This window comes from Pipistrellus kuhlii, unplaced genomic scaffold, assembly GCF_014108245.1.
Source record: "Pipistrellus kuhlii isolate mPipKuh1 unplaced genomic scaffold, mPipKuh1.p scaffold_m20_p_11, whole genome shotgun sequence".
NCBI classification, from domain to species: domain Eukaryota; kingdom Metazoa; phylum Chordata; class Mammalia; order Chiroptera; family Vespertilionidae; genus Pipistrellus; species Pipistrellus kuhlii.
Genome location: NW_023425416.1, coordinates 50,150,756 through 50,160,007, shown reverse-complemented (window position 1 = coordinate 50,160,007; position 9,252 = coordinate 50,150,756).

Here is a 9,252-nt window from a genome sequence, read left to right as displayed (position 1 = left end):
CCCGAGGACTCTGTTTCCTCTCCGCACACCTCTCGCTCGCCCCGCGGTGGCCAGACGCGCTCTGCCCCGCACACTTGTGACAAGTTTCCTCCGTGAGAAGGGACTGCTGGCCTCCCTAGGCTTCCTGCTCGGCCAGTGCTCCTTGCTGCTTTCTCCTGCTCCCCCACTCGCGCTGGACTCCTGACCATGCCGTACCCTCGCCTCCCACAGGTGGAGATCCGCTGTCAGGGTGGCCTAAGACCATCAGAAAACACAGATATTTACATTACTATTCATTAACAGTAGCAACGGAAATAGTTGTATGGTTGGGGGTCGCAGCATTAGGAAGGTTGAGGACCAGTGCAGGCTGTGCGCAGGAAGGACAGCATTTTTAATCATCGGAATGGGAGACCCGGAGTCAGGACCCAGGCGGAGTGTCTGAGCCGCACGCCCCGTGGTGAGCAGCCCTCCGGGCCGGCACCTTCCTGGGCGGCTCTGCGGTTCCCCTGGGCCTGGGCCGCCCAGGTCCTGGTCTTCGAGCTTTTGCAGCTGTCAGCGAGGAGCTGGCATCAGACGCAGCTCTGTCACTTTTTCCAAAGCGGACAGGGCAGAGGATGGTGAAGGAGGGGGGTACAGCCTAGCTCCTTGCCGTGGGAAATGGCCACGCAGTTCTCCCGAGGGATTCTACGGGTCAGCTTAACAAACACATAAACCTTCGTCTCACAGTGTCTTGTTTTAGTGTTTTAAAGTGGAGCCCTTTCAATATAACTTAATGACCCACCGTCTCCAAAAATTTCCTTAAAGTATTGTGTGCCATCATATTTCTGTTGCTTCCCATGACCAGATATGTCTTGATGGTGTTACGTATTCCGTGTTGAGAAGCACGGGACTAGCTCTCCAAGTTGCCATATAGAGATATAGCGTGGACTCAGTGCAATTTCTTAACGCAGTAACGAACCCGTGTATCCTGATATCCCAGACGGACTGACCAAGAAAAAAAAGATATAGGAGTGCCGATATTAACAGGACAAAAGGAGACATTGTGGGCAATTTTACATCCACCGATTGGACATTGTAGATGGAATGGACAAATTCTTTGAAAAATGCAACCTATCAGAACTGAAGATGAAAGTTTAAAATCTGAATAAAGCCCTTCACGATGAAAGAAATTAAATTTTGTTCAACAAAGTTCCCACAAAGATAATTCCAAGCCCAGATGGTTTCGGTGGTCAGATTTATCAACCGCGTAAGGAAGAAATAAAACCAATCTTGCACAATTTTTGTTCAGAAAATAGAAGAGGGAACACATTTCCTGTCATAACACTGATTACAATCCTAAAATATGTAATATAAAAAAAATGTATAGATCAATATCCACACAAACATAGACATGAATACTTTTAATAAAATATTAGAAAATTTGTTTCCTGTCAAGGGCCTCTGTTGCAGGCTCGGTTCCTGGCCCTGGTCTGGGCACCTATGGGGAAGCAACCCATTGATGTTTCTCTCTCCCTCTCTCCCTCTCTCTCTTCCTCTCTCCCTTTTACTCATCCTAAAAATCAATGGAAAAATATCCTCTGATCACAACAAGGAAAAAAAAAAAAAAAAAAAAATATATATATATATATATATATATATATATATATATATATATATATATATATTAGTAAATTGAGTCCACATTGACTGTCAGAAATCCTACAGGAAGTATTCTCCATGCAGACCCCAAGCCCCAAAGGAAATACCATGAACAGAGAGTCCTATGGGGGGGGCAGGGGGAGCCCCACGATCCATCCCCGAAGAGGTGGCCTCCAGGAGCTTCACATCCCAGGCCTGGCTCCGAGGGCAGAGAAATGAGCTTCATGCAAGTCCCCGCCCACCCGAGCCTGCTGCGCACACGGCTTCCTGCTGATCGGTCATTACGTGTGAGGGTGTCACGGACATTTGCATATCAGCTCTTTATTATATAGCTAAGACCTCTGACTCCAGTGTATGTATGCATCCAGGGGGCCAGAACGTGCTCCCCAAAATGGTGGGTCGTCTCTTGCTTCATCTGCGTTGGGGTTGTGTTCATTCCTGCAGACCGGGGAGAGAAGTAATGGTACCTGCGGAGCAGTATGACTGCAGCCCTGTTCCCTTCCATCAGGCGTCCTGCAGTGGCTCCTGGAGCAGGCTACTCACCGCTGCCTTCTGCTTAGAGCAGGGCCGGGCATTGTGTGAACTCTCGGGTCCTCGCCAGTGCCCCTGAGCTGTTATTCCCGTGAGGAAATGAGGGGCAGCGAGGTCGCCCACGTAGGAAGCCGCACCAGCAGAACTGAAACCCAGACATTCGGACTCAAACCACTGCCGCCGGGAGCTGAGGCTGGAGGGGAGGCAGGGACCCGCTCCTGCAGCCTGGGTGTGGCACAGGATGGCATTTGCATGTTACTAATATTTAAAAAAATATATATTTTATTCATTTCAGAGAGGACGGGAGAGAGAGAGAGAAACATCCATGGTGAGAGAGAATCATGGATGGGCTGCCTCCTGCACGCCCCACACTGGAGAGGGAGCCTGCAACCTGGGCATGTGCCCTGACGGGGATTCCAGCTGTGACCTCCTCCTGGTTCACAGGTCAAGGCTCAGCCACTGGGCCACACGGGCCGGGCGTGCATTTTATTTTAAGGGCAATGCAGAGACAGCCAAGGTTTCTGTGTGGGGTGTTCATACAGCCATTTGCGTCTCCTGCCATCGGTCTGGCGGCGGGGGTGGGGTGGGGTGGGGTGGGGTGGGGGGGGAAGCAGGGTAGGAGGGGCGAGGCGCAGGGGTTTGCCATCGCAGCGGCAGGCTCTTGGGGAAAAGCTGTTTTCTGTCTTTTCCAGCTTCTAAGCTTCCCTCCCTCCATCCTCAAAACCCCCTCCCCGCTGTGTGACCCAGCATCCTCCTCCCTCGAAGGATCCTCACCTCGCCCTCCGCCCGGAGACGTGGGCACGGGCTCCGGGAAGCTGGGGCCACGTCCCCGCTGCTGCTCCCCACCCCCGGGGGGCCTGCTTTCATGACGGGGGGAGGGGAGACAGGAGCACCGAGGAGTGTGGGCACAGAACACCCGCCAGGACCTGGGTGCATGCCCTTTCTCCATCTCCGTTCCTCTCTAAACCCCGCACCCCTGAGGGCTGCACCCCACCGCCAGGCCCTCGCTCCTGAGCCTGTGTCCTGACCGCCCTGACGGCATGGCTGCTCCCAGCAGCCCAGGCAGCTTCAAGCAGGCCCCAGACCGACAGGGGAGCCAGGCTGACAAAGATGTGGATTCGTAAGGAGGGCACAGGAGGCCCCTTGGGGGTTCAGGGGGTTACAGGGCCCGGCGTAAAAATAAAACACTCCGCCTGCCAGGGGAGGCGATGTGTAGACGAGACAGACGGAAACAGAGGCCCTCCTTGGGGTAGTCTGCAAGTCTGGGGTGGGGTGGGGGTGGGGGGCGGACAGTGTCCTCAAACCCCGCACCCACCCTGTCCCGTCCTTCGTCAGCGAGATGAGCACTCTGTTTGAAAGAACCTGTTCTTGCTGTGAAGCAACAGGAAAAGCCATTCGCCCGTCCCTGTTGTCCTCCTCAACCTTCCCGGGGTGCAGCGGTTAGGACCCCGGAGGACACCCCAGGGGTCGCCCCGGTGCCTCTCAGCAACGCAGGGCCCGTGCCCTCGGCCCTGGGGGTTCGCCGCAAACGCGATTGTCATGACGTTTCAGAGGCAAGGAAACGGCCAGAGCCACCGGAGCTCTCCTGAGGTTCCCCCGTCGCCGTTGGTTTTAAAAGATGGGGCTCCGATTATCGGAAGAGACAGAGACGGAGCACTCAGTCCCCAGGGCTGGCTTAGCAGCCCCCGCAGACGGGAACCACGAGGGCCCCAGGTCCCCATGGAGGTCCCCCCCGCCAGGGGCACCGCAGACACAGGTGCCGTGGAATTCCCCACCCGAACGGGACCTCGTTCTGTCCTGAGCCGGCACAGCCAGGCGGGGAGACATGGAGACCCGTCCTCACTCCTCCCGGGACACAGGTAAGCACGCCGTTGGTCTGATGTAAAATAAGATCCGCCGCCCGGCCGCCGGCGAGGCAGAGCGGTTGAGCACCGACCTATGAACCTGGAGGTCAAGGTTCAGTTCCAGGACAGGGCCCCTGCCCGGGTGGTGGGCTTCATCCCCAGAAGGGGACATGCGGGAGGCAGCCCCTTTCTCTCGCTCCTTCTTCCTTCCTCTGTGAACTCCATGAAAACACATTTTTAAAAATAAATAAAAATAAAACGGCCCTGGCCGGTGTGGCTCAGCGGATAGAGCATCCACCTGTGGACCGAAGGGTCCCAGGTTCGATTCCAGGCAAGGGCACGCGTACCCTGCTTGCAGGCACATCCCTAGTAAGGGGTGCGCAGGAGGCAGCTGATCGATGTTTCTAACTCTCTATCCCTCTCCCTTCCTCTCTAAAAAATCAATAAAATATATTAAAAAAAAATAAAATAAAAATAAGGCAGACAGTGAATGAGGGATGCGTGAGCGGACCTGACCCCACGCTGAGTCGGGCCAGCCACGTTCAGCCAGGCCAGCGGCCGCTCAGCCACAGGAGGAGGATAAGGCTTATCAGGGCCCCACCACGGCGCTGTGGCTGCCCGTCCTGGGGCAATAGCTGGCGAGCGCCCCGACCACGCGGAGACGGCCGCTGCTCTCTGTGGGCCGTGTGGTGAAAACGAGATGAGGAAGGCCCGGCCGGTGCGGCTCAGTGGTAGAGCATCGGCCTATGAACCTGGGTGGGGGTCGCAGTTCCATTCCAGCTCGGGGCACGTGCCTGGGTCTGCAGCCTGGATCCCCAGTAGGCTCTGTCTCTCTCTCGCTCTCCTTCCTCTCTGAAGTCAGTAAAAAAATGTGTTTTAAAAGTGAGGTTATGAAGATACCTAACATTTTCCCATCGTGGCCGGTGTTTTAAAGTTGTTGGTACACACGCCCGGCGTTACCCACACATTTAAACCTGGGAGCCATGCATTTCTCAGAAGCATTTTTATGTGAGTTTTACTCTTTTTAAAAAAAAAAAAATATATATATATATATTTTATTGATTTTCTACAGAGAAGAAGGGAGTGAGATAGAGTTAGAAACATTGATGAGAGAGAGTCATCGATCAGCTGCCCCTTGCACACCCCCTACTGGGGATGTGCCTGCAACCAAGGCACATGCCCTTGACCGGAATCGAACCCGAGACCCTTGAGTCCGAAGGTCGACGCTCTATCCACTGAGCCAAACCGGCCTTGGCATGAGTTTTACTCTTTTCACTCCCCTCCCACTCATGCACACCTGGGTCCGCCCTCACACTACTATATTTTTACTAACCTCAGAGAGGAAGAGAGAGGGAGAGAGAGAGAGAAGCATCAGTGATGAGAGAGAATGATGGATCGGCTGCCTCCTGCACGCCCCACCTTGGGGATCAAGCCTGCAACCCAGGCATGAGCCCTGACTGGGAATCGAACCCTGACCGCCTGGTTCACAGGTCCACGCTCAACCACTGAGCCACGCCGGCCGGCCGGCCGGGCCCAGGCCCCATTGCTTACCAGTGAGCTTCGCTGGCCAGTCCCCTTGGAACCCCCAGACGGAAGGCACAAAGCCAGGAAAACCCACCGAGGTTCACAGACGGACACACACCAAGGCCGGCCCGGGCCCCGGGCCCTGGAGGGCGGGTCCTGGGGTCGCAGCCCAGCCCGGCCACTGTCACCCGTGGGAGCAGGGTCCAGGCTGCGGACCCCTCCACCCGCCCGCCTGCAGCTGGACGGGGCCACCGCCCCCCACACCTGCCCCTCTGCTGCTCACGGCCAAGGAAGCTGCCGTCCCCCTGGCAGCTGCGATGATGAAACAGCAAAGAAGCCAAAACGAGCTGAGATAAGGCTCAGGGCCAGTGCCCCTGCCCGGAGGCGCCCTGCCCAGCCAGTGGGGTCCCCGCCAGCTGGACTCGGGGACCCAGAGCCTGTGTCGCCCCTGCGCCCAGACCGCCGGGCTCCCTGAATCATTTCAGGACGGGGGGAAGGGGGAGGGGGACAGGGAGCAGTCCCCTCTGATGGGTCCGGGGCGAGCTCTGAAAGCAAAAGGGGAAATAAAACCTCCCCGATGAGCCGGCAGAGCTGATGGCACAGGCGTGAGGAGCGGGCGCCCGGCGGGCGGTGGGCGCGCACGGGCGGTGTGCTCGGTGGATGGCCCGCGGCCGAGGGGTGCCAGCCCCCGCGAGGTGAGTCCCGTGGGAACAGCCCGGCCACTCGTTTGGACAGGTGTCTGCCAGGTGTTGAAAGGAGAGGGGGAGTGTAGACGTCGGGGTCGGGGTCACGGGGAGGTCACCCGCAGTCCCGGGAGCCCCAAATGGAGAAGGTGCGGCTCTGAGGGCCAGGCCACCTGGAGCCCCCTACCACCCCCCCCCCCCCCCGCCTCTGGCTCTCCCCCCTGCGAACGTGGGGCTGTATGCAAAATGCACCCCAAATTGCTGAAAGGTCTGGCTTTAAGGTGGCTAATTTAATCATTTACCCGGAGCAGCGTGCGGCTGTCCCCGCCGCGTGTGCAGGGGAGGGATGAAGTGAGGAGGAATGAGACAGAGGCGGACCGAGCAGTCCGTCTCCTGGAACCTCATCCTGGTGAGCAGGTTTGCCGTTCGATTCAATAGGTCTGTGGTCCTCAAACTGCAGCTCACGAGCCACATGCGACTCTCTGGCCCCTTGGGTGCGGCTCTTCCACAAAACGCCACGGCCTGGGCGAGTCTATGTTGAAGAAGTGGCGTTAGAAGAAGCTTAAGTTTAAAGAATGTGGCTCTCAAAAAAAAGATGTCCATCGTTGTCCTGTTGAGATTTGGCTCTGTGGACGGATGAGTTTGCCGACCACTGGGATAGGTTATCCTGCTGAAAGCTCCACGACCTGCTGCCATGCCCATGCCAGCCATGGGAAAACACGCATGTGCGCAGATCTCTATCCGTAAAAAGTCTGCCTTTTGAAACGTAAGGTTTTGCAAATCCGACCACCTCATTTGCTTTCATCCCTTGAAAGGAAGCCGGGGAACTTTTCAGGGGGGGCCAACGTGCCCATCTGCCCCCGCCCCCACGGGCCAGGCTTGCTGCCGCTCCCAGCCTGCCTTGCTCTGACCTAACGGGCCCACAGCTCCTCTCGTGGGGCTGTGGTCCGCTCGCCCCTGCCCAGGGCAGGTCTGCTGTGTCCACGCTGTGCTGGGCGCGGGCGGCCGCCACCACCGGACGCGGACATGCGGGGCGCCCGGCTGGCCCCCTGCTACTGAGCTCCTTCTCCACAGCCCCCGGACACAGGTGAGCCCGGGATGGGGCGTGGGTGCGGGTGGCGATGGGCCCGAGGACATTGAACTGGGGGGGTGAGATGACAGATGTGAGGTGGTATCTCATTGTTCAATGTTGCTCGCTCCCTGTCCGCACACACAGGGGCTCGACCTGGGGCAGCAACCGGAATCCAGGAGCTGTATTTCAGGACTGTTTTCAGAAAGCAATCAGAAGTCTAGTGATAGTAAAAAAAAACATTGCATGCATCCTACATGGTCCTTATTGTGCATTCATATTTTTGGAGCGTGCACAGTTTCTCATTTGGGGGTGAAGCAGCATGCCTAGTGGGATGCGGACATTTTACACCTTGGTTTCTGTCTTTTTTAAAAAAAAAATACAACAGTTTTATTGTTGAAAGTATTGCCTATGTCCCCCTATTCTCCCCAATGACCTCTTCTAGCCTGCCCTGACCCCGTCCCCCACCCCGGCCCTTCACCACGCTGTGTCTGTGGCACGGGTTAAGCTTTGGTTGATCTCTTCTCACCCACCCACTCTGCCCGCCTTCCCTCTGATAGTCCTCAGTCTGTTTCATGCTTCCATGTCCCTGGATTCACTTCGTTCATCAGTTTATTTTGTTCATTAGATTCCACATGTGAGAGAGATCATGTGCTACTTGTCTTTCTCTGAACGGTTTACTTCGCTTAGCATAATGCTCTCCATGTCCATCCATGCTGTTGCAAAGGGTAAAAGCTTTTTTATTATTATTATTATTTTTTTACAGCAGCCTAGTATTCCATTGTGTAGGTGTACCACAGCTTTTTATCCACTCATCTGCTGATGGCACTTAGGCTGTTTCCAAATCTTAGCTATGGCAAACTGTGCTGCTATGAACATAGGGTTGCATATGTCCTTTCTGATTGGTGTTTTTTGTTTCTTGGGATGTATTCCTAGAAGTGGGATCACTGGGTCAAATGGGAGTTCCATTTTCAGTTTTTTGAGGAAACTCCATACTGTGTTTACAGCGGCTCCACCAGCAGTGCACGAGGGTTCCTTTTTCTCCCCTTCCTCGTCAACACTTGTCGTTTGTTGATTTGTTGATGGTAGCCGTTCTGACAGGGGTGAGATGGTGCCTCATTGTTGTTTTGATTTGCACCTCTCGGATGATTAGTGTCTGAGCATTTTTTCATCTGGGTCTTGGCCTTCCTTACGTCTACTTTGGAGAAGTGTCCATTTTTTAATTGGGTTGTTTGTCTTCCTTTTGTTAAGTTGTATGAGGTCCCTATATATTTGGAAATGAACTCCTTTTTGGATGTATCATTGGCAAATGTGTTCTCCCATGCTCTCTTTTCATGTTGCTGTTGGCTTCTTTGGCTGTGCAGAAGCTTTTTATTTTGATGTAGTCCCATTTGTCTTTTTTCCCCTTAGTTTCCTTTGCCCTAGGAGATGTATCGGTAGCTTTGCTATGAGACATGTCTCATATTTTGCTGCTTATAGTTTCTTCTAAGATTTTTATGGGTTCACAAGTTACATTTAGGTCTTTTAGCCATTTTGAGTTTATTCTTGTGTATGGTGTAAATTAGTGGTCTAGTTTCATTTTTTTTTTTTTTTTTGCATATTCCTGTCCAATTTTCCCAACGCCATTTATTGAAGAGACTGTCTTTACTCCATTGTATGCTCTTGCCTCCTTTGTCAAATATTAATTGAGCGTAATGGACTGGGTCAATTTCTGGGTTCTCTGGTCAACATACCTGTTCCCTTGATCTATATGACCAGGCTGTTTTGAGCACAGTGACTTTGTAATGTAACTTGGTATCTGGTCTTGTGATCCCTCCAACTTTGTTCATCTTTCTCAAGATTGCTGTGTCTATTCAGGGTCTTTTTAGGCCCCATATAAATTTTTGGAGTGTTTGTTCTAGGTCGGTGAAATAGGGAGTGCCTTGAGTGTATAGATTGCTTTGCGTAGCACGGACATTTTAATGATGTTGATACTACCAATCCA